Genomic DNA, 27,529 nt, shown 5'->3' on the forward strand with positions numbered 1-27,529 from the left:
TCAACTTGGAACATTGAACATATAAGCCCCTAGGAATCACACTGTTCTTTTTTGCTGACATTATTTTAGAGTTTTATGTCTGCGACCCATGGTTGGAGTTATAATGTGGGTTGTACTCCAAGGTATCTTTGTATTGTTCAAGTTCTTTTCATGTCGATATGGGTTTCATGGGGCCCTTGGTGGGGGGGGGCAGGGGTGTCAAAGTGTGGGGAGGCCTTCTGTGGCTGGGGGGGGCATGGGGGGGTAGGCCCGGGTTGTCCCGACAATGGCGTGACTCACTGATCGCCGCAGTGTTATATAGGCAGTAGTACTCACGGTTACCGTTGAGGTCACGGTGGGGTGATGGGGGGAAAACAAAAAGGGGGGGTGATCCGACAAGAGGTCCTGGGTTCCCATCTGAGTGCTCACTTCCTCCGCTCCCGTGAGGGCCGGTCGATTGTCGGGGCCTCCAGGGAGGGAGGGGCAAAAAGATCCTGCATTCCCTTGTTCCTTCGTGATGGCGGGTCCTGGCTCCACATTATCTCAGCTAGGCCTCAGCGTCGGGGCTGTCGGTGTGTGCGTCCGTCTTCATGGATTGGGGCATCCTTTGCTGTTGTTGTTCCGGTGTGCTGTTGGAAGCTTTGCCGTTTCCAGATGCTCGCCCTGTCCCTTCTCCGACACTCCGCTCACCGCGTCCCAACGTCATCCGCTCCGCTGGTATCAACAGCCATCCCTGATGCTGGGAATCAGGTAAGCAGACGGGTCTGTGGATTTCTAGGGGGTGAGGGGGGGTAGGGGGGAGAGGTAAGGGGGTGGAGGGCGGGGGGGAAGGGAGAGGGGGGAGTTGAGAGGGGAGGGTGAGTGGGGGAGGGGAGAGGGGGGGAGGGTGGGGGGAAGGGAGGTGGGGAAGGGGGAGAGGGGGGAGGGGGGGAGGGGGTCTCTGATGTGCTGGAGTGTTTAGCTGATTGCTGGTAGACATTTTGTGGTGGCCGTGTTTGGTGGGTTTTCAGGGTCTTCACTTGACTCGACCTTGTCTTTGTCCTGCCAGCCTTTCAGATGTTCTTACTGGCGGGTCTTGTGTGTCCGGGTCTTGGACTCTGGAGGGGTTCTCATCCCATTCTGCTGGCGGGTTCAGTCCCACCGTTTTGGCGAAGCGTGCCATATCTTCTGGGTGTCTGATGGTGTGGTATTTCCCATTTTTTTGCACCAGCAATTTAAATGGGAAACCCCATTTATATTTGATTTCTTTTTCGCGCAGAAGTTTAGTTAGAGGTTGCATCTCCTTTCTCCTGAACACCGTGCATTTGGACAAGTCATTATATATTTGGAGGTGGTCGTCTTTGTGGGTAATAGGCTCCTGAGCGCGGCATGCCGCCATTATTTGCTCTTTTATTGAATAATGGTGGACCCTTGCAATCACATCTCTAGCTCTGTTGGGGTCATCCGACCTTGGTCCTAGAGCTCGATGCGCCCTGTCCATTTCAAAGTCACTTGGAGTAAGGTCAGGGCAGACTGACTGAAAGAGGGCCAGTAGGTAGGGTTTGATCTGGGCTGGGAGGAATGATTCTGGGATCCCTCTGATCCTGATATTTTGTCTTCGATCTCGATTTTCCTGATCTTCTATCTGGTCCTTAAGATTACTCACTTCGGCCCCCAGTCGGTAGATTTCATTCGCGGCGTCCTCTAAGGCCTGTGTTGAGTCGGCCATTTTAATCTCTAGCTCCGCGGTGCGTTCAGAGAGACCGGAGATCTCCTGTTTCAATTCAGAGACCGCAGCTTTAAGGTCTGCTTTTAATGAGGCGTGAAGCTTGTTCAGCATTGATGTTATTAGCTCTTGCATGTAGTCCCGTGTTAGAGCTTCGTCCTGCGGTGGTGGTGTTTCTGTGCGGTCACGCTCCATTGCTGTTTGCTTGGTCCCGCGTGAGTGTGTGGGGCCGGCGCTATCTTGGCTTTTTGTGGCAGCCTCCGAGCTCCGCTGAGACGGGGAGAGAAAGCGGGCGATTCCTGGGCCTGATTGGGCTTTTTGTTTGCCTGCCATTACCCTCTTGAGGGTTTCCTCTAGGCTTTAGACTGTTTTGTGGTAATTTTTTTGGGGTGGGAAAGCGCTGCTTTTGTAGTTTTTATGCTTGGGTCTGGGGAGCTCCTCTGCTACCCGACCGTTCTCATCGGCGTCCTGGACACGCCCCCCCATTATTAGATTATTATCGCTTTTAAAGTATCATTTCAACATGTTACACTAACTGTAACACACACACCTCATTGTTTAGCATTCAACATATAAAAACAAAGTGTCGCCCACATATGACGTGGGAACGTGGTCATGTCCCAAGGCGTCCTTAAAAAGGTTACCGATGCAAGGCCCACCCCCAACCGACGTGCGCGTGAAACAGTATTGGCTGTGCCCATAGCTTATTGTTACGGTCAGTGCAGTGAGTCATGCGCGCGCGTCGATGGGGCGGTGCGTGCACAGCGCTGGAGGCCAATGTTCATTCAGTGGGAGGGGTGTTTGCGTGCATTTCACGCTGCCTTAACATGACGTCACACGTATTTTGTTCGCTCATTGGCTGATCGTCCGTTTACAAAGTTTAGATATGTACGTGTGTAGAAGTGAATTTGTTTCGCTTCCATATCATAACTTTCAGCCATGATATGCATACTGCTAGCAGCACCATGGAGGAACATGTATTGAACGCACAGCGTACACATCGTTTTGCGCATGCGCTAAGACTTAGTCCACACATTCGTGACGTGTGCGCGCAACAGACGTTGTGCGCGCACATTATTATGTATACAGGCATCGGAACAAACATATCAGTAGTAATGCCAGCAACGCCATTTGAAAAATGAGATAGTTCTGTATCTTTAGTTTTATCCTTGCAGTTTAAACATATACGTAACTAATGCGTGAATATCCACAATCATATAGAGATGTGTTTAGCGTTGTCATGCTGAAACATAGATAAATGTGCCATCTTTGAACATCATGTGTTTGCTGTATTTCACAGATGTCAAGGATGAATACATGGGACCAATGTATGATTTCAGATGGACAATCGTTATATTAGATGATTGTGACGACTAGCGAACAACTATTATAATAAATATGTAACAATACTTTCAATGATTGGTGCGCAGATTAACAATCACTACATAATGTTATCCTATTGTGCAAATATTTACTATGCACTTAATTATCATAATGATGTTGTTAAGCACTGAAGTTAGATCTTATATTCATAAATTTTAAATTTCTACTAACATTATATGTATTGTCATGTGATATATGCTACCCACATTATCACTCAGCAAACACATTAATCTACTATATATTATATTCTCACGTGTGACTTGTCAAAGAATGTAAATGCTACATAACAACTTGTAGACATTGTATCTGAACGTACACAATAACAATAGGGAGGCGATAAAAACTTTTTAGTCGTGTGAATGTTATATTATCACCTAGGTTGTAGTGGTAACCTAACATGCATGAGCTAATGAATGTTAGGTACAGATCATTAAACCATGAACATTTGTGTGTACATTTAATTCACACGAGTAACTATAGTTTAGTGTTATTAGTAAACGTTCAACACATACATAGCTAAGTGCGCCGATGATAAAAACAACATTATTATGTAGGTTTATATTATTTCTGGTTGAAATACATGCATAACACCAAAACTAAAACACACACACACACTATGTTGCTGAAATGTGTGCGTATGTAAATGTCTACTTCATTTATGTTCATATGTTGACAGTAGTTATTAAGGATCATGATCATTATGAATAAGTAACGTGAATGAAATAAAAAATTTATTAACTACATTGTCATTGTGTTGAATGATTTAGGAAAAGTTGAGAATCCAAAGAACTATACTTTGGAATGGTGTTAACATTTTGACAAATGTCAGATGTACGTCAAATCAACACACATCTTTCACTAATACATACACATGTGACAATGTAGTAATCAACATGAAGATGAAGTGAGAGAATAAAAAATCACATACATTGCAATGTTAATGATGTTTACCACATTGGGGTCATTTCATACAAACATTCATTGAGTGTTAACATCGCTCATGTGCATGAATGGATGTTGCTACGTTGTCAAAATTACATGTTATGTAATGTACGTAATGATTTGAAAACACACTGCACAATGACCACCAAGTGTAGAAAAACGCACGGACACAATACAGAAACGACATTTTTCAATTGTCACATCATTTTCATTACGTTCTCTTTATACATCCTGTAACTATACCTGTATCGAGGTTTGCACATCTTATTACAGATGTGAATTCAAATACATACCATGAGTCCTTGGAGTGATATACCTTGAAAAAGAAAACATGAATGAATATAAATCATTGTCATGACATGTTCATTAAGGTAAGCAACACGCAGAAGTGACACTTTTGTATGTGATATGAAACAAAATCTAGAATACGTCAAATATGATCTTAAATACACAATAGTCTACACATCATTGTAACACACATGTCACACTCCAAAAGAAAAATTGTATGTAACCATATTGCACTAGCTATTTGCTATCGATATAGTAGGTTTATTGTGTATGCATAACCAAAAAGAGCATGTAAAGAAAATATAGATTTAGTACACATTATTTCCTCACATACACACAACACCTTTTAGTGGTAAGAAGTATAATACAACCTGTTGATGAATGACATACCGGTGCCACATGCAATTGTCCACACAGCAGAGAACAGAAAGGTGGCAGAACCATATTCATCTGTTTCCTAAGTGAATGGAATTTGGACACATGTATTTATCATTACAATGAATTAATACATCTATGTAGTACTATGAACATATATGTATTTGCTTACAAGAAAAATATGTGTTTATGACATTCCGACGTGTCTCCACACCACAGGCTGTTTGCTCAGTGTCAGCTGGTAAATTTACTGGATGCTCTTCCTCCAAGCCCTGACGTATGTCTGTTTCTAAATTATTGCGGAGTGCCAGATTGTGCAAAATGCAACATGCAATTATAATATCTGACACTTTAGCAGGCTTATATTGAAGTGCCCCACCAGTTCTATCTAAACACCTGAATCATGTTTTCAGAAGCCCAAATGTCCTAGCTACTGCACCGACACACTTTATTCAAGCAAATACCCAGTATGTACCTGGCAGATACCTGGAATGCGCCGCTCCTCACCTCTGACAAGCCCCGTTGCATTTGCCTTCCCAGCCTGGGTTCATGCCTGGCTGACAGGCGGCTGATCTGTTAAATGATAATGATTAGGATTTAATAGGCTGCAATGCTTCGCGTGTCTACCAGATGGCATAAATTCATGAATTGTAATGCAGTATATATATATATACTGTGCAGTATTGCAGCCAGCGGGAATAAAATGCTTCAATCCCTGTCTGGAAAATAACCCAATGCACTCGGGCAGAAAACAGTCACAAACCTCAATACACCCGGGTATACCCGAATTCGTGGGACTAGCCGAGCTCGAATAAAGTGTGTCGCCAGTGTATGATGGATCGTGTAGATATATGTGCCACATTATACCTCTCCTCTGCTTCACATTGAGGGTTTGCCACCGGGGTCAACAACCACGGCCTAATTCCGTATCCTGAGTCACCTATAATCCATCGTGTACAAATATGATACAATTTGTGTTAACATTATTAAATTCAACAGTTCATAGAAAACAAGAGTTGTTTGTTAACACATCATAATATGTATTTACCCACCAGCCAACCAGGTCCAAAATAGCCTTCTTCGAAAGCATGGAAGACTGATGAGTTTCTCGGGATAGAGGAATCATGACTGGAACCAGGGAATTTGGCTACCACATGCATAATCTTCATCGTGGCATCGCATACCACCTGTACATTCAGGGCATGGTAGTGCTTACGATTGCGGTAAGCATGCTCACTCTGACTAGGCGGGATCAAAGCAACTTGGGTGCAATCTATTGCACCCATCACACATGGTATCCCGGCTATGGCATAAAAGCCATTCCTGACTTTCAGCCACTCTGTGTGCTCTGTAGGAAAATGAATATAATTCCTAGCGCGTCTATTCAGTGCACATAGAAACTGGGTAAAGGCCCGCGAGAATGTAGATTGCGAGACCCCGCCCACTATGCCCACAGTTGTCTGGAATGATGCGGAAGCAAGATAATGTAATGAGCACAGCATTTTAACAATCCCAGGGACTGCACAACCTATGGCTGTCACAAAATCTAAATCTACACGTATCTCTTCATAAAGAGCTAAGATTGCTGCTGAACTAAAATGATACCGATTTATAATCTCCTCCTCAATCCCATCTAACATGATTCTCTCCCTGTACAAATGAGGACGAGGCACAACTTCTCTCCTCTCTCTTCTCCTCTCATCTCCTTGCCCTCTCCCTCGCCCTCTCCCTCTCCTCTCCGTGTCCCTGACCCTGACCCTGTCTCTGTCCCTGTCCCTTCCTTGGCCTGTGACATCCTGTCCCTCAGCTAGCCTCTCCTCTAATAGAATCTTCCTCCGTCTCATGAATATTCGTATCATTTTCAGGTCTGTAGCTGTCAATACGCAGGTAATTGGCCTTCTTTAAATACCTATGTGATGATGTCAGGTGACTTGATGAAGTGCAAGGTGTTACATTAACATATCCAAGTAGTTAACTCCAAACGGGTATCCAGTACGAATTAAAAGGATTATTTATGTGTGTTCACCAGGCAATCATGATATTTGACAATGAAGTAACGTTAAGCTTTGTACAACAATTTATTCGCAAGTATTTATGGAATGTGTAATGCATATACCACTTCTGAACGCAACACTCAGTCATCTCATTAGGATACAACCATGACATTGACGTTGAAAAACTACATTGCAACATGTCTAATTTCACATGTTATTGTCACATGTTCACATGAACTAATTGTATTGTGCATATGCATATTTTAATGCCATCAGGATACTTGCTATTGATTATGTTTCAATCGTGTAAAAATGAGTAACTATTACAGATCGGTGTATAACTAAGCATGAAGTGATTATAATGCATCGTGTACAATGTAAACATGCAATGTAATTGAGTGTCCAATTGCAAACGTCATCAAAAGAGGGAGGTCACAAAGTACATGTAAACATGAAAACAAACAGCTACATTTACATTTGATCATGCGTTACACATTCAAAGCATTCTCTAATGTATACCAACATTACTATACGCTGGATCTGTTAGATGTGTGAAATCTGTTACATCATATAATAATTTGAAGCACACTTAAGTAACATGTTTCATATTATGTGACCTCTTCCTTTAAGAGTTTACTATTGGAGTTTACCTTCACACATCATAACATTAAGACTAATGTGACACGCAAATCATCATAACATAGAAAAGTACAATGTTCTGCCAATAATAAACGTAAGCGTTGACACGATGAAGTGAATCACATCGACACTGTAATGCCAAGCACATTTGTATTAGGAGCAATAGAACGTAAACACTCCTATAAAGTTAAAAGTCCCCGCTCCATTGACTCCATTGATGTAGAGATGAGCTATTTTTTCTAAGTGCCGTCCCAGCAACCTTGCCGATCCTTCTCCCCTCCAACTTGCCAACTTTACTAGGCGGGACAAATTGCCATAGAAATCTCCATTTTTGAGTGCCGATCAGCACCGCTAAGCTGATTGGGGCTACTAGAATACAGCCGATTTCAAAAAGTGCCGAAAAAGTGCCGATAAGTGGATTATCGGCAGCCGCATGCCGATAAATTTTTATCGGGAAGACAAAATGCCGATTTTGACCACTTATCGGCGCTTACTGAATCTCAAATGCAATTTTGGCGGGAAAATGCCGATAAAATCCTTATCGGCGCTTACTGCATGAGGCCCTAAGTTCTTTCAAAGCTAAAGCTGTCACATTTGAATCTGGTCTGTAACTGTTATATACACCTATAATATATATTACCTTTAACTGGGCATGCAATGTCTTGTATATAATGTACTATATAACCCTTTTCACTTAATGTAAATATGTATTTGTAACCATGAACTGTATTTGTTATAACCCTGTGCCCATGACACACTTGAAAACGAGCGGTAACTCTCAATGTATTACTTCCTGGTAAACATTTTTTAAAAATAAATAAAATAAATACATGTTAATTCTGCCTGGGTATGCTGTGTGACACCATCATGGCTTAGGATCCTTTAGTGAAAATGGCCGTAAGCCTCTTGTTATGCCTAACACCTACGTGCATACATTCCATACTTCATTTTTTTCATAGAGAGATAACAAATGACACAAATATAACACAGACAATAATTCCCTGGCGCACTATCAGATAATAAACCTGACGAATCGGAGTAGTCCCATGAATCAAAAGATGGTATAAAGAAGATCCACAGTCCACAATGTCCCGTTCTTTTACACAGAATGCTGGTCTGAAAATACAAATAAAACAACCATTGCGCAGTACCCTATGGTCAGTATTCCAAGACCCCACCGTTGCTATCTACTTACTTAAAAATAGATAAGAATGGGCCTCAAAAGGTTTCTTTAAGTCCCCCCACGATTGGCTCCAACTGATTCCTGCTGCTGGTATCACGCTTTATACTTCCAGCATCAGCATCACCATACCGATTGGGAACAGAAAGGGGCACCAATAGTATAGCACTATAACATTTATTGTTAAAAAATGACAAGCATAAAAACATGCACTCACATGCGAGAATGCCCTATGTGTGTCCTACAACGTGCCGTCCGCTTCACATGGGAGGATGCCGAGGGATTGCAGGGGGAGGCTGGAGCCGGCGTGGGTCCCCGCTTCGTGGCCGCGACTCGGAGCGCCTAGTCCCTCCTCCGATGACGTTCCCCGTCAATCAACCTCCTTTCCTTCCACAGGGTCTGCACGTTGCAGCACGTTCAACAAGCTCCACCCTACGCGCGTTTCGTGACTCTGACGTCACTTCTTCAGGGGTAATGGAGCTGTGGGGGCACTTGAGGTATTTTATACCCTTGTGCAAAGCTGACAGGGAGTTCCCATTGGTTGAATGTCTGATTGGGAACTCCTATTAATTGTCCACTTGTTGGCTGATACCTGGCAATTCGTGTGTTTAGCAGGTTTAACCACTTCATGCCTGGATATACAATTGCACTAGATGATTACATTCTAGCATGCTGTAAAACACTTTACAAAAAATTATTTTATACATCAGTATCATAAAAACCATAATAAAACTCTATAAATTGTAGAAATAAAAAGTAATTAGCAACCTTGTGGCTTATTATTCAATGTGCGAGATAGCTATTTGTATTAATCCCTGTTGCTAACAGCATAAAGGACCCAGAGGTGGAAAGAGATTATTTGCATAGCAAAAAAACAAAAACAGATAACCTGGTTATGCAATATTCAACATCAGCAGTTACAGACCTAACTGTCCCTCAAGAATGCTGCCAGGTCAAATTCGATGTTTAGTCCTCTCGGCGTTAGGGTTTTGAGGGTATATATCCAGTAGCTTTCGCGTCTGGATATAAGATTGATTTTATCACCCCCCCTCCAATTCTGGTTAGGGCAGTCGATCCCTTTACAGATTAACCCTTCCGGATTTTGCCCATGTTTATTTTTAAAGTGACTGGAGACACTATGTGTCTCCAGACCCCTTTTTATATTATAAACATGTTCTGCAAGACGTCGTTTCAATGGTCTACCTGTTCGCCCTACATATTGTAGTCCACAAGGGCACTCTAACAGGTAGACCACAAAAGGAGTCTTGCAGGAAATGAACGATTTGATAGGAAATCTGACACCTGTAACATTGGATTGAAAATGTTTGCATTTACTGCTGTACCTACAGCCAATACATTTGTCACATGTAAAGAATCCGTCCAATTCCTTAAGCCATGTTGTACTTTGTGTTTTTACGGAATTGAACGGACAGCTCGGGGACAGTTGAAGCTTTAAATTATTGGCCCTTTTAAACACTATCTGGGGGTGTTTAGGTAGTATTGTTTTAAGTATAGCATCCCCCTGGAGAATACTCCAGTGTTTCCTAATTATTTGTGTTATTTTGTTTGACATCCCATTAAACTTGGTTATAAAGGGGATGAACTCTACACCCTCTATTTGTTTTGATTTCTTATTGTCCATACTGATAAGGTCATTTCTATCTATGTCCTTTACACTTTCTAAGGCCTTCTCAACCATTTTGGGATTATATTCCCTCTGGATAAATTTATCCTTAAGATCATTGGCCTGCATCTCAAATATTTCTGGTTGAGAGCAATTTCTTTTAGTTCTTAAGAACTGGCCCTTGGGAATATTGTTAATCCATCTATGGTTGTGATGGCTAGACGCCAAAAGGTATGTATTGGCATCTACTTTTTTATAAAAGGTCTTAGTTTGAATAGTCCCTCGCTCTATGAACAATGTAAGATCTAAAAAGTCTATACTTGTGGGGCTGATGTTAAAGGTGAATTTTAAGTTCATATTGTTGTTATTTAAGTATTTTTGGAACTCCCCAAGTTTCTCAACACCTCCACCCCAGATACATAGCACGTCGTCTATATAGCGTTTCCATAGTACAAGGCCCGCCCCAAGTGGGCCGCCGGAATGGATGTATTCCTCCTCCCACATGCCCATAAAGATGTTAGCATAACTAGGGGCGAACCTTGTACCCATGGCAGTGCCACATATCTGGAGGTAGTGGCTGTTGTCATAGCTGAAGAAATTATGTGTAAGTATATAACGTATCCCTTCTATTATAAAATCTCGAAATCCCTGTTCTAGACTATCATCTTGATTTAACACCCTACTGATTGCTCTGATACCCAGGTCATGATTTATGACGGTATACAGAGACGTCACGTCACACGTGACCCAAATATAATGATCTTCCCATTTTAGGTCCCTAACTAGATTTAATACGTGTGTGGTGTCTCTTAGAAAAGACGGGATTTTAGGGACATATTTCTGCAGAGTGGAGTCAATAAACTGCGATAAATTGGATGTCAATGATTTGATCCCCGATATTATGGAGCATCCAGGGGGATTCCAAAGATCTTTATGGATCTTTGGAATAAAATAGAAAATTGGAATCCTTGGCTGTGATACATCCAAGAACTCCAATTCACCCTTTGAGATATTACCATCTAAGAAACCCCTACTAAGGTATTCCTGAAGTTCTGTCTTAAACTCTATGGATGGATTACCCTGCAGTTTTTTATATGGAACTCCATCACTTAGGATTCTCAAGGACTCTTTTTTATAGTAGTCAGAGTCTATTATAACTATGCCTCCCCCTTTGTCCGCAGACTTAATTACAATTTGTTTGTTATTTTCCAGACTCTTTACTGCATCTTTTTCTAACTTACTAAGATTGTTTTTGGGGATTTTAAACTCACTGGTTGCCTTTTCCATGTCCTGAATGACTAGTTCAGAAAAAGTTTCTAAGAAACTACCCTTCATGTGTTTAGGATAAAACACTGAGGGTCTTTTGAATGGAGTGGTGGAGGACGATCTGCTCTCACTATTTTTATTACTCTGGAGAGTTTCCCTACTTACAGCATCTTTTATAAAGTACTTTTTAAGTGTTAACCTTCTTACAAATTTTTGGGTGTCTATGAATAAGTCAAACATATTGGGTCCTTTAGAGGGAGCAAAGTTAAGGCCTCTGGACAAAACTTTTTCCTCAACCTCAGTGGTTTTGTAACTGCTGATATTGAATATATTGCCAACCTCTACCGGTGGTTTGGCTGCTCTGACTTTTTTCTCTTTCCTTCTTCCACCTCTTTTTCCTCTGAATCCTCTATTCTTTTGCGTCTCGCTGACCTGGGGGTGTCTTGTCTCCCCACTGCGTTCTCTACCTCGCTGTTTTTCCGTATAGGGAAATTGTACTCTCTGTCGTGATCTAAAAAAGACAATTGATGTTGATTATTTTCATAATTGAAAGAAGGTGCATTAAAGGGCCTGAAATTGTTAGATCTAAAAACATTATTATCATACCCTCTATATGCTTCTCTGGGTCCATCATGATAATAATCATGGTGCCCACTCTGCAGAAATATGTCCCTAAAATCCCGTCTTTTCTAAGAGACACCACACACGTATTAAATCTAGTTAGGGACCTAAAATGGGAAGATCATTATATTTGGGTCACGTGTGACGTGACGTCTCTGTATACCGTCATAAATCATGACCTGGGTATCAGAGCAATCAGTAGGGTGTTAAATCAAGATGATAGTCTAGAACAGGGATTTCGAGATTTTATAATAGAAGGGATACGTTATATACTTACACATAATTTCTTCAGCTATGACAACAGCCACTACCTCCAGATATGTGGCACTGCCATGGGTACAAGGTTCGCCCCTAGTTATGCTAACATCTTTATGGGCATGTGGGAGGAGGAATACATCCATTCCGGCGGCCCACTTGGGGCGGGCCTTGTACTATGGAAACGCTATATAGACGACGTGCTATGTATCTGGGGTGGAGGTGTTGAGAAACTTGGGGAGTTCCAAAAATACTTAAATAACAACAATATGAACTTAAAATTCACCTTTAACATCAGCCCCACAAGTATAGACTTTTTAGATCTTACATTGTTCATAGAGCGAGGGACTATTCAAACTAAGACCTTTTATAAAAAAGTAGATGCCAATACATACCTTTTGGCGTCTAGCCATCACAACCATAGATGGATTAACAATATTCCCAAGGGCCAGTTCTTAAGAACTAAAAGAAATTGCTCTCAACCAGAAATATTTGAGATGCAGGCCAATGATCTTAAGGATAAATTTATCCAGAGGGAATATAATCCCAAAATGGTTGAGAAGGCCTTAGAAAGTGTAAAGGACATAGATAGAAATGACCTTATCAGTATGGACAATAAGAAATCAAAACAAATAGAGGGTGTAGAGTTCATCCCCTTTATAACCAAGTTTAATGGGATGTCAAACAAAATAACACAAATAATTAGGAAACACTGGAGTATTCTCCAGGGGGATGCTATACTTAAAACAATACTACCTAAACACCCCCAGATAGTGTTTAAAAGGGCCAATAATTTAAAGCTTCAACTGTCCCCGAGCTGTCCGTTCAATTCCGTAAAAACACAAAGTACAACATGGCTTAAGGAATTGGACGGATTCTTTACATGTGACAAATGTATTGGCTGTAGGTACAGCAGTAAATGCAAACATTTTCAATCCAATGTTACAGGTGTCAGATTTCCTATCAAATCGTTCATTTCCTGCAAGACTCCTTTTGTGGTCTACCTGTTAGAGTGCCCTTGTGGACTACAATATGTAGGGCGAACAGGTAGACCATTGAAACGACGTCTTGCAGAACATGTTTATAATATAAAAAGGGGTCTGGAGACACATAGTGTCTCCAGTCACTTTAAAAATAAACATGGGCAAAATCCGGAAGGGTTAATCTGTAAAGGGATCGACTGCCCTAAGCAGAATTGGAGGGGGGGTGATAAAATCAATCTTATATCCAGACGCGAAAGCTACTGGATATATACCCTCAAAACCCTAACGCCGAGAGGACTAAACATCGAATTTGACCTGGCAGCATTCTTGAGGGACAGTTAGGTCTGTAACTGCTGATGTTGAATATTGCATAACCAGGTTATCTGTTTTTGTTTTTTTGCTATGCAAATAATCTCTTTCCACCTCTGGGTCCTTTATGCTGTTAGCAACAGGGATTAATACAAATAGCTATCTCGCACATTGAATAATAAGCCACAAGGTTGCTAATTACTTTTTATTTCTACAATTTATAGAGTTTTATTATGGTTTTTATGATACTGATGTATAAAATAATTTTTTGTAAAGTGTTTTACAGCATGCTAGAATGTAATCATCTAGTGCAATTGTATATCCAGGCATGAAGTGGTTAAACCTGCTAAACACACGAATTGCCAGGTATCAGCCAACAAGTGGACAATTAATAGGAGTTCCCAATCAGACATTCAACCAATGGGAACTCCCTGTCAGCTTTGCACAAGGGTATAAAATACCTCAAGTGCCCCCACAGCTCCATTACCCCTGAAGAAGTGACGTCAGAGTCACGAAACGCGCGTAGGGTGGAGCTTGTTGAACGTGCTGCAACGTGCAGACCCTGTGGAAGGAAAGGAGGTTGATTGACGGGGAACGTCATCGGAGGAGGGACTAGGCGCTCCGAGTCGCGGCCACGAAGCGGGGACCCACGCCGGCTCCAGCCTCCCCCTGCAATCCCTCGGCATCCTCCCATGTGAAGCGGACGGCACGTTGTAGGACACACATAGGGCATTCTCGCATGTGAGTGCATGTTTTTATGCTTGTCATTTTTTAACAATAAATGTTATAGTGCTATACTATTGGTGCCCCTTTCTGTTCCCAATCGGTATGGTGATGCTGATGCTGGAAGTATAAAGCGTGATACCAGCAGCAGGAATCAGAGCCAATCATGGGGGGACTTAAAGAAACCTTTTGAGGCCCATTCTTATCTATTTTTAAGTAAGTAGATAGCAACGGTGGGGTCTTGGAATACTGACCATAGGGTACTGCGCAATGGTTGTTTTATTTGTATTTTCAGACCAGCATTCTGTGTAAAAGAACGGGACATTGTGGACTGTGGATCTTCTTTATACCATCTTTTGATTCATGGGACTACTCCGATTCGTCAGGTTTATTATCTGATAGTGCGCCAGGGAATTATTGTCTGTGTTATATTTGTGTCATTTGTTATCTCTCTGTGTATGCCATACAGCCCTTGTGGATAGGGTTGTTATATTCCCAAGGCAGCCATTCCCCAACCTGCCACAACAGGCTGTGAGGAATTCACATTAGGTTTTTTCTTATATGGGACACCTTAAATATTTATTTTATTTTTGTAAGCACCTGGTTATTTTAGCTAATATTTAGGTATAGTTTTATAGGTTTGAGCGCTGATCACATGCTTTTAGTTTAAATTTTCCTCACTATTCATTTTTTTCATGATTAGATTTCTTTTAAATAAACCTAATACAATCTAAAAGCTGTTATAGATTTGTGTATATGTCTTACAATTTGACCAGCTCTTTCTTTAGGTAACTATAATATGGTAAAAATGTACAAATATTGTGAAGCTCCAAAATTTTACAACGTGTTTAAAATGTGCCCACAAAGAAATATGAATCTGAGAATTAATGACTTATTAAAATATTTTTGATGATAAATCTCCAGTGGCCTAATAGGGCAACTATGATGATGTATTACGGTTTCTACAACTAAAAAAAATTATTGCTAGAGATTGTTTGTCCTTAGCAGAATGTAGAACTGTTAACATTGTCCTCTCTGCAGTAGTAAATGCCGACATGATTTAAGGTGTCCAATCTTTTCTCAGATACTTCTCACAAGTGCTGTTTTTAAAACAGTTCTGGGTGACTTATAACTTACTGGTGCCTATGTAATAACATAATCTGTATCCTTGGAACCATCACTTATCATAGCTCAGCAAGCAGATCATAATGAAAATGACAAAAGAGAGAGATGACCAGGCAAAAAAATAAGCTTCTCAATGCCTGGTCAAATAACCATCATAATGGAACTGTCAGCTCAATTTAGCCATGCTTTTGGTTAACTACTAAAAGATTGTGATTGTTTTAAAATATTGTGCAGAGGCAATACAAAACTATAAAAGCTTTTTGTAGAACACAGCAGAAACAAGTATTTTCACAACTGTAACTAACTGTAGCTAAACTCACTTGAAGTTTCCGCAAATTTGCTGTTCAGTTGCCCCTTATTTCTGCAGTCAGGATAGCACTTAAACACCTGTTTTGTTAAGTGAATCTTCTTTAGCAGCACGAACCACATGAAAATTTCCCTGGCAGAAAATTGCATTGGTGGTGATGGAAGTACACTGCAGGAAGGGTCATCACTTTTGGCAGAAGAGGCCATCAGTGAGATCAGTGTTGCCAGCACCCACCAGTCACCGGAGAGGAGGAGGGTGACACACCCACCACCCACCCCTACCAAAGTTCTATGCCCTGGTTCCCCGAGATCTCCCCCTCTTCATATGGGGAATGCAAGATCCGGGCGCTGTGTCCCCATAGCTCCGCTGGGGGGAGGACAGATGGGGGGCTGGTCCGGTAAAAAGGAGGGGGGGAGAGTGCTGCCTCCACAGCACTGCTGGAGGGAAGGGGGGGAGCGCTGAGCACTCAGCATGCCATAGTTCTGAGAGAGGAAGGGGGGAAAGTGCTGATCGTGCCATGTCCCCATAGCTGGGAGGGATGGGGGAAGGGGGGAGAGCGCTGAGTACTCCATGTCCCCGTAGCTTGAAGGAGGGAGGGTGGAGAGAGCAGAACGCTCTGCGTTTATATAGCTCGGAGGGAGGGGGAGACCGCTAAGTGCTGAGTGCGGTGTCCTTGGAGAGAAGGGGGGGAAACCGCTCCAGACCACCATTTGCCCCAAGCCAGACTTTGAGGAGCCTAACTCAGTGGGTGGCTTCTGACTGACAAGTGACAGATGTGCCAAGTTGGCACATGCCCTTGTCAGAATCCATATCTGTGCTTGCCCATCTTAGATAGACTGGCAGTGCTCTGATTGGCTGGTATAGATTTCTCCAATGCCCAGATTGGCTGGAGTAGTTCATGAATGAAGTTGAAATACTATTAGAAAGTGAGCAGCCAATCCGTTCACGAGATTCTAAGCACCAAGACAACAGCAGCAAATTCGAAATCACCAAAAGATGCTCTGTGAGAAATACCAGTGAGCCGGCTTCAGACAATTCAAGGCAAGAAATTTTCTGTCCCACTTTTCTGGGCCAAGTTCTTAAAATAGAACATAGCGGTCGCGGCTGGGATTGCAAGCTTAAAAGAGTAGCAGGACATTTGGTACTATCTCCCGGTCAAGGGATTGCGACAGCTCTGGAGCAGATACAGCGGTGGCATTTGAGTTCCAGGACATTTCAGAACAAGTCCCAGTCAACCTAAAGACTTTGTTTGAACTCGTATTTCACCTAGGAAGTTCTAGATGTGTAGCCCAGACCCCCAGTAAGTGTGTTTTTCTTCAGTATTTTGTAATCCATTGTGTGTACGCCTGTTTCAATGAAATAAATGACAATTTGTTTTACTAACTTGTTTTGCTCAGGGAATGATCCCGGCAAAAAGGTGTAAATACCTGGTCTCCTATGACATACTCCACGTGCTTTTCAAAGAACATGGTATAATGCCTTCTTTAGTCTTAATTATATAACAAAAAGTACTCAGTGGATGATATTGCAGAATAACTAATACCCGTGAATGAGTGTTGTTAGATAAAGAAAAATAATTTCTATTAAACTTAACTTATACACTCTTCAGCATGAACTGTGGTATTGGATGATTGTGGTTGTTATTGTTCTCTGGCTACTTTTAATTTATTTTTCATGTGATGTATGAGGCATTCATAATCATCCAATACCACAGTTCATGCTGAAGAGTGTATAAGTTAAGTTTAATAGAAATTATTTTTCTTTATCTAACAACACTCATTCACTGGTATTAGTCTGCAATATTCTCCACTGAGTACTTTTGGTTATATAATTAAGACTAAAGAAGGCCCTGCACCATGTTCTTTGAAAAGCACATGGAGTAATACTGTTATAGATTGGTTCTCTATCTGGATAAGGTGTTGAAGAAGCACATTTCTATTGAAGTAAGAATTCCCATATTTCTCTATTGAGTAATTTGTGCACACCATGGTGTTTGAAGGACACATGCTGTATATATACTTTATTGAAGCAAAATTGTATTGTTTTCTCTTTAAGTCCATCGGAGAATAAAAGCACCACAAACCAGAGTTCAAGCACCAAGGAGGACTTTCTTTCTTCATAGTGTCTAACAGTGTCTAATTCCAATCAAACTCCTCCTGCATAATCCTAAAATTATTTTGACAATATATATCAATATGGTTTATTATACATATATCATTGTGTTTTATGTTGTTTCATTATCTTTTCCCTGTATTTTCCAATTATTGCTTTTATCTTCTTAATTTTGTATGAACGGTAATAATTAACATAGAAATATAGAACACACCTTGCCAACTTAAGTGTGGACAACTCATCTTTCAGTGAAACAGATGGATTCTGAGAAGGCTAATGCATTCCATCCAGGGCCCTCAACAGGGGAGGCAGAAGGGATAAGTGTCCCGGGCCTGGTTACAGCAGGGGCCCAGAAACCGACACTGCAAATTGGCACCAACCTCGGCCAGGCCCTGCTGCCAGTCGCGGCTGTGCCCTTACTCTCCATCAGATGCAGGACTTTTCCTCACTATGTGCCCCATGCCGAGCTTCCAACGTCTGGCGGCGCATGACCCGCCCCTCCTAAGCTTCTAATTTGCGCTGATTTTGGAAGCTCAGCGTGGGACACAGAGTGACGAGACCTGCAGCTTATGGAGTGCTGGGGCCCGGCTGCGACTGACAGCCAAACCTGGCCTGACCAGAGTTAAGCCCCAACTTGCAGCACCAGCCACCAGAGCCCCACAGCCACCAGGTCTGGCCTGACCACCCCCAAGGTTAGTCTACTTTTTATATATGTATTGGGGGGAGTGGGGGTATTTTTATATGTATTGGGGAGTGTTTTTTTTCATATATAATGGGGTGGGAGTGGGGGTCTTTTTAATATGGAATGGAGGGAGTGGGGGTCTTTTTCATATGGAGTGGGTGAGTGGGGGTCATTTTAATATAGAATGGGGTGGGAATGGGGGGACGTGTTTTTTTTTAAAATATGGAATGGGGAGGGGCTTGGTGTGTATTTTGTGGTGGGGATTGAGTGAGAGTGGAGTAATTGAGGTAAGGTGGGGGTGAGTGAGAGGAGAGAGGGGATGAGGGAAGGAGTGAGTGAGGAAAAGAGGGAGTAAGAGAGAGACGCAGGGGAAATAAATACATGCGAGGTGGGAGGGGGTGGGTGTGGATGGGGAGTGAGACGGAGGGGAGAGAGAGACATGGGAAGAGGGGGGAAATATAGGGGGTTTGTGAGGTGTAAAATTAAGGGGGCCCTGAATGTAACTCTAGTCCTGGGCCCCGGAAAATCTGTCAGCTGCCCTGATTCCATCTACAGTACTCTTCTCAAATTGTACTCTTATGGCCCAGTATTTCTTTGTGAATAGTTTTCCCCTCTACCCTAACCATTTCCTCTAACCATTGGCAGCACACCATCAATTTTTTGCCTTTTAATTTAAACTGCTCCCTAAAACATCCCCTCACTTTTGCCTGTAGCAGCTAAAGGTAATTTAAAACAAAATAAATAATTAAAATAATTGCTTCAGTACCTAATTGCAGATTGAAATGATAGCACTTTTAATTATTGTAATTTATAGTGACATCTGAGTAAATAAACTGCACATTTGGGCTTGTGACGTCACATTTAGCCTCGAAATGGTTAACAGCCACCTGATTGGCTGTTCAAACCATGTTCCGACTTTAAAAATGTTTTTTTACATGACGTCACTTAAAGGGAATGATGCCAGCCAATCATAATGGCTGTGCTTCATTTGCCTTTAAGATAACATCACTAGCAGGAAAAGGGGGTCTCCACTTAAAAGCAGTGGAATTTTTCCATTCAAAACTGATGCTGTTTTTTGCATTATTTTTCCCACTGTTGCAGACAGTAGATTTTTATAAGTGATACACGCACAGTAGGATTCCAGGACTATCCCATATCTCTATCCACACATACAGTATTTACTCCAAATACAATTCAGCACAGTTTAAATTTTCTAACAATCAACACAATCTTTTTTTCTATACTTACTGTACATTTGTCACACACTGAACACAGACAGTTTTCTCAAGGTACACTGACTAAAACGGTATTCCTTACTCAAAGCAGCATTTCATTAAAAACCCTTTATGTGTTTTTTTTAAATAATTTGTGTACTGTAGTATTAGCTAATAGTGTATTTAAATAATGTTTTACTCCCTATGCCCTTTATAATGATTTCTATTGCATTAAGCTTCCTTTGGTTGCTATAGAAACCATTTATGAAGCCACACAACTTCCTCTTTTGAATAAAAACACTAGCCAACAAATGCAATTATTATAAGCACTAGGCAACAAAAAAATGAATTAATTGAACCAGTAACCAACAAAGCAATTAATTAATAAAAGTACTAGGCAACACAACCATTAAAAGCAGGACCCAATTCAAGACATCATTAATTCAAAACAAAAATCAATTGCACAAAATATTAAAATTAAGGCAGAAAAATGACAGACTATTACATCCACATAATAAACTGAATATAAAAAATCACACTCAATGCAAAGCAAGCAATTTCAAAATAATGCATTGGCTAATAAAAGGGTACAGATTAATACAGATTAATACATTATCAGTCAATGAGCAATGAAAAACATAAACAAAAAAAAACATAACCAATCAACAAACCTGTAAAAAAAAGACATTTACATACATTCAATATTTTACTTACCTTTAGAAGAGTTGGCCCTCCGACCTCTGGGGAATCAGGAAGCTTCATGTACAGAAAAGCCTGAAACTCCATCCAATGCCATCCGCCATGAAGATCCGGATGAGGTACCCCAATTCTTCTTTCTTTTCTCTTCAATCAGCTTCTTCTATCTTCTTCTGTCATTATTTCTTAATTTCCTCAATCTTCTGTCTTCATCTGTCAATCCAAAATCCCAATGGTAGATCCACAATACGATGCTGTCTCGTCATCTTCTTGAGCTCAAATGAGGCGTCACAGCCTTTAATATGGCATGTGACGTAACATTTGGGCAGGAAATGGTTCAACAGACATTTAATTGGCTGTTAAAGCCATGTGCCTTTTTTTTTCAATTACGTCATTTAAAGGGAATGAAGTCAGCCAATCAGAATGGCTGTGTTTCATTTTCCTTTAACATGACATCACTAAATCCAAGATGGCTGGCGTCACATGGTATTTCAGCCAATCAGATTGTGGGAACTACTGTAGTGCCGACGAGTATTCTAAAACAAATCTGGGGCAATCACCAACAGGACCCAGGTACATCCTGGGTACATGTTGGGTACATGCTGCAACATTTCAGTGACATTTCTGCAGAGACTAATGGCCCATCAGATTAACAGCGGGGGTCCCTTGCAGTCCCATTCAAACTGAATGGGACTGCCATGGACCCCTGCTGTGTTAATCTGATGGGCCATTAGTCTCTGCAGAAATGTCACTGAAATGTTTGCAGCATGTACCCAGCATGTACCTGGATCTTGTTGCTGATAGCCCCAGATTTTCCAAGGCAAGTTTAAGAATACTCGTCGGCACACCTCTATATCCCCAATCTGATTGGTTGTAGTAGACCATGTGACATCATGTTAAAGGGAAATGAAGCCCAGACATTCTGATTGGCTGGCTTCACTTTCTTTACATGACGTCACATCCTAAAAAAAAAAAAGGCACATGATTCTCACAGCCAATAAAAGCTGTGAGAACTATTTTCCAATCAAATGTGAAGTCGCAGGCCATATTTAATGTCATGACGCCTCATTTGAGCTCAAGAAGACAACGTGTCAACATCGTGGATCTAACATGGTTTTTTTGGATTGACAGATGAAGAGAGAAGATAAAGTAAAGAAAGAAATAGTCACAGATGAAGAAAGAAGAAGGTGATAAAAGATAGAAGAAAGAAGTTTTTTGAAGTGAAACTTCCTTAGTGGCACCTCTGATGGGATAAAACTGGATAGATGGGGGGCGAAATGTGAAATGGAAGTGACGTCACGTAATGGACGCCGCTCCGCTCACACATCCCCTGTCACATGCGGCGGCGGCGATAGCTGCCAGCGCTGCTCCTAATCGCCGCCGCACCCCCCACACATCCCCACCCACCCCCCCACACACCCCCACACACCACCCCCACACACCCCCACAAACCCGGCTGCTGACCCGACACTCCTAACGGTCCCACGGCCGCTGTAATGCTGTTCCCTGCCCGCTGCCATGCCGCGCATGCGCAGTTGTGATGGCGCCGCTGACGGACGCCACACATGCGCAGAAGCGGCTGGCAGCGGAGTCGTTCCCCCCACACGCTCCTAGTCCTTCAGCCCTCCACTGGCACATGGCACAAACCCAGGCGCAACCCGCACGGCACAGGGGCTCAGTCACTCATGCCCGTGCCGGGCACATGTACCCCGCGGTGTGGGGGTGCAGAATTTGCGTGTGAAGGGAGGGGAGGGCAGAATTTGCGTGTGAGGGGAGGGGGGGAGGGCAAAATTTGCATGTGAGGGGAGGGGGGGAGGGCAGAATTTGCGTGCAAGTGGAGGGGGGGATGGCAGAATTTGCGTGCGAGGGGAGGGGGAGGGCCGAATTTGCATGCGAGGGGAGGGGGGGCCGAATTTGCGTGCGAGGGGAGGGGGGGGCAGAATTTACGTGCTACGGGAGGGGGGGCACACATACACACACTGACCGACACAGAGACATTCACACAACACAGAAAGAGAGAGACATACACTGACTGACACACACACACACAGTGACACAAACACACACACACACACATGCACACACTGACTGACACACATGCACACACTGACTGACACACATGCACACACTGACTGACACACACACAAACAAACACACACACATACTCTCTGACACACATACATACTCACTCACTGACACATACACTGACGTGCGTTATAATTCAATTTCTGTGACAAAAGTCAAAGAAGTTTCACTTACTATGCGCGTGCACAGCACACACAGCTTTTGTTTTACCTGTTCCTGATCTTCACCGTGGATGGCATTGAATTGTCTTTCGTGATGTCACCGGACGAGAGCTTGGGTTTCGGAGGGCCAACGCTTCTAAAGGTAAGATCAATATTGAATGTACACTACCGACACACTTTATCCTAGCAGGGCTAGTTCCGCAAGCCGGTGGATGCCCCGGCTTGCTAGCCCCACTCCCTCGACGTGCCGCGCGTCACCGATGCGCGGTCACGCGTCATCGGGTGTCAGCGCCCCCTGCACGCACGTCCAGGGCTCCCAGAGGGAGCCCTGGTGTCCCGCGATCGCGGGACGGCGGCAGGGGGTTCCGGGGGACCCGTCGGACCCGGCAGCGGTAGGGAGAGCGCCCCGATCGGAGGGCGCTCTTCCGCTGCTTTGGCGCGCGCCCGGCACCCTCCGGCGCGCGCCAGGTTACTGCTGCGGCCGAGAACGGGCAAATGCTCGAATAAACTCGGCCGCAGCAGTATGTACTTTTCTTTTTAGAGGTTTTTTCATTGGATTTTTCTTTTTTATATTTTTAATTGCCCATTGACTGCTAATGTATTAGCCTGCTTAGGGTACAGATGATACAGTATTAGCCAAGGCATTTTTTGTCAAATGCATTTCATCTTTTGACTGTTATATTTTCTATGTAATTTTATTGTTTAGATTAAATTGTTTTGAATTGTGATAGCTTGATTTTTTTTCAGATTGTTTATGTTTTTTTTCTCTGATATATTTTGTTGACTAATGTTTTAAATTGGTGTTGTCTAGTGGTTGTATTAATTTATTGTTGTGTTGGTTAGTGCTTTTACCTATTACATTAATTTTTTTGGCTAGTGGTGTGATTTATTTAATTGATTGGGTAGTAGTTGTATTTCTTTAATAGAATGGTTGGCTAGTGGTTTTATTTAGGTAAGAGATTGATTGGCTATTGCTTTAAATTTTACAGTTTGGGGGTTTATGTGCTTTTTGTATAGGTTTATTATTGTGTATTTTGGACATTCAGGCTTTGTATTAAGGTGACCATTGACTGCTATAGTAGCTTATCATGCCCATATTATATGGGTATGATGTACTACTATAACAATCAAATTGGGTACAGGGTGGTATAGTGGGTCTGGGGTGGGTGGTTAGGCCTCCTGGGTGGGTAGTGGGGCAGGGTGGGTTAACCGCTTAATTACTATGGCGGTTATTAACCGCTAAGGTGATTAAGGGGTTAGGAGACATTAGATTGTATTTATTACTGTATGTATGCTTTCTGACAACGGAGGACATGGACCTGCAGTATGCTGATGAGGATGCCCTTCATATTGCCAGGGGTATGTGGAACTGTTTTTATTTACTTTATTTATGATGCATGGTTAATGTTGTGTTTATTAATGGGCAAATAATCTATTATCCATATCTGGATAATAGTTATTTTGCCCATTAATCTATTGTATGTGTTTGGTGGGGGAGATGTATTTGTTGAAATGTAGGCCATGTATATATTTTTTAAATATAGGAAAAGTACCGCAAGCCAGTGGGACCCATGGGGACATCCCGGAGGACCCACGGAAGCCCACGACGACCAAATGAGGACCCACGGATGCATCTGCTGTGCTATATGCTTTCTGACCTGCAGACTTAGGGAGGATTTGTTCCTGTAAAGAACACCTAGTTTGGCATGGGTCATGGATGTCAGGGTATCAATGTGCATCCCAAATGTTAAGTGGGAGTCAAACTATATGCCCAGGTATTCAAAACAAGTGACAGGATTTAGGGTGGTGTTAGCGTTGGTTCTGATCTGGAGCTCAGTCACTGGAAGCTTTAGAAATGTAGTCTTGGTCTCAAATACCATTGTTACAGTCTTATCCGTGTTTAAAAACAGTTTGTTTTGGGAAATCAAATTTTTGAGTCTCAAAAAGTCAGATTGAATTATGTGTTAAAGGTCGAAGGGTCTATGGCTGCGTGCATATAGGATTGTGTCATCTACATACATGTGTATTGAGGCTTCCTTACAAGCTGTGGGAAGATCATTGATAAACACTGAGAAGAGTGGGGGCCCCAGAACAGAGCATTGCGGGACACCACAGGTAATATCCAGGGGGTTGGAATTAGAGCCTGGGATGGACACATGTTCGGATCTACCTGATAGGTAGGACTGAAACCAGTTTAAAGCATGCATCCCTATTCCCGAGCTCTGGCTTTTGTTAAGCAGGATAACATGATCAACAGTATCAAAAGCCTTTGCAAAATCTAGGAATATTGCACCAGTGAATTGTCCCCGTTCCATTCCACACTGGATTTCATTGCAAACTTTTAGCAGGGTAGTTACGGTGGAGTATTTGAAGCAAAAGCCAGATTGGAATTGGCTATGGAAATTTGTCTTGGTATGGTAATCGCTTAATTGGGAGTGAACACATTTTTCCATGACTTTGAATAGAATTGGGAGAAGGGAGATTGGCCTGTAGTTTGAGACAGTGTTTATGTCCCCACCTTTGAAGATTGGGACAACTCTGGCAGTTTTCCAGGTCTTAGAGATATGGCCTGCAGACAGGTTACAGTTGACTATGGAAGCAATTGGTTTGGCAATGGCTGGAGCACTAAGTCGTAGGAACCTAGATTGTAGTAAGTCAGGTCCACATTGGCTGCTTAGATTTAATTTGAGGAGCGCTTGTGTAATCTCCTCTTCAGATACTGGGCCAAATTGAAAATTGTGGGTAGTGTTGGGAGGGGGATGGGCTATATGGATACTCCCAGGATGAATTTCAGGTTTGTGGTTTGGGTTGCGTTTCATTAAAATGTTAGTGGCACACCCCATAAAGTAATCATTGAATGCATTTGCAATGTCAGGGCGGTTTGTCCCCCTTAGTGATATTACTTGGTTGTTAATGGTTAGAAGGCTGGAATATATTGTTAATAACCTTCCAGAAGTTACCTGGGTTTGATGTATTTTGGTGGAGATTGTCATAGTAATATTGTGCTTTTGCATGCCTTGTTTGCCTTGTGCACATGTTCCACAGGCATCTATAGTGATTGAGATCCTTGGTAGTGCCATTTACTTTGTAGTTTTTCAACAAGGCATCCCTGAACTGGTAGAGGGCTATAAGGTCAGTTGTAACCCATGGAAGGTGGGGCCCCCGTGCCCTTATTCTGCGTAGTGGAGCACGGGTATCACAGATTTTTATGAAATCGGATTGGAAATAGTCGAGCGCAGAATCAGCATCGGGAATTAAATCGATTCTGTGCCAAGTGCAGTTGGTAAGGTCAGCCAGAAACTGTTGTGGGTTAAAGTTTCTAAATGTTCTAGTGAGGAGAACTTTAGGGCTTGAATGGGGCGGTTTAATTTTCCTTACACAGTACAATATTGCATGGTCACTGAAAATATCAGGAAGGATGCCAGAGGATTGGATTGTGCTGGGGTTTGAGGAGAGAATCCTGTCTAGCAAGGAATGGTTATGCGATTTCAGGTTTGTCCGTGTCGGTTGGGAAATGAGTTGCGATAGATTAAGTGACTTGAGTTGTATCTGGATTTTGTGGTTTTAAGGGTCAAGCCAATTGAAGTTGAAATCCCCAAGAACTAGTAGCTCACTCTTCTCAATCAGAGAGGAAATGGAGCCAAGAAAATGGGTGATATCAGTCAGGGATTGTAGAGGGGCTTAAGGGGAGCGGTAGATGCCAGCAAGCAAGATGGACTTAGATTTCAAAAGAGGGTGGGCTTGGGGGGCAATTTAACCATGTAAATTGTAAGGTTTCTGCAATATAAAATAACACCCGTTCTCCTCTCTTTGATCTTTCCTAGAAATGGAGTATCCCTGAATGGCAATATTTGCATCGGTAGTTTTAGGGGTTAGCCATGTTCCTGTGAAAACGATGGCTTTGAGTTTATGCATAAGGCACCATGCCTTTAGTTCGTCCAGTTTGGGCAGCAGGCTCCGGATAGTTATATTGGCGACAGATAGCCCTTTTTGGAATTTAAATGTGGAATTCTCAGAGGTATGGGACAGAGCTTAAATGGGAGGACCTGGGTTAGGTTCAATATCACCTACTAAAGAGAATAATAGTATGACTAGAAATTTGAGTAGTTGTTTGCAAGTTATACATTTGTGATGTTTGCCATTTGAGTGTGCAGTGGTTGGTGTGCTGGTTTTCAGAGTTCTCCACCAACATTCAGTTGATAGTGCAAGGCTATTGAGTAGTCCAGGGTGTATGGTGATGTTGGGTGTTGGCCAGGAGGGAGGAGTTTGTAGTGGATAGAGGGAGTAACATTTATATGAGGCCAAGAGAAAGAACAAATTAAGATACATAGCAGGTTCATTATGCCAGACGTTGGTAGCTCTGCATGGAGCTGTTGTGAGCAAAGTTAGTGTGTACAGACTAAACAGCAGGGGTGTGCCTTTCCCTTGTCAAATTTTTTGCTGCATTATAATGCTGGGGTCAATTCAGGGTTTTAGTTGGCTGAGTGTGTGTGGGAAATAGTTGTGTGCAGTCAGTTTTGGGAGAGGCTGTAGTGAAATAAGTTGTAAAGGGGTGGGGGGGTTAAAATGTGCAGGCTAACAAGCATGGGATAATAGTGTGGTTATATAAGCTCACCGATTGTTGCCTTGAGTAGAAATGCTTGTAGGAAGATGAAGTCCCCAGTCACCTCTAGTCAAACTATATATTCTCACTTAAAAGGCTCATTTTAATGCCTCACTAAAAAATGCTAAATGCAGGTCTAGCAAATGCATGGGGGTGTTAGTTTAATACAGCTAAAGCAGTCACATGAGCCTTCCCCCTCTCAATAAATCAGCTTGTTCCAGTTGGACAATTAGCAGCACACAGTTAAGAGAGAGAGAGGGAAAAAAAAACACATTTTG

The sequence above is a fragment of the Ascaphus truei genome, chromosome 1, assembly GCF_040206685.1.
Source record: "Ascaphus truei isolate aAscTru1 chromosome 1, aAscTru1.hap1, whole genome shotgun sequence".
NCBI classification, from domain to species: Eukaryota; Metazoa; Chordata; class Amphibia; order Anura; family Ascaphidae; genus Ascaphus; species Ascaphus truei.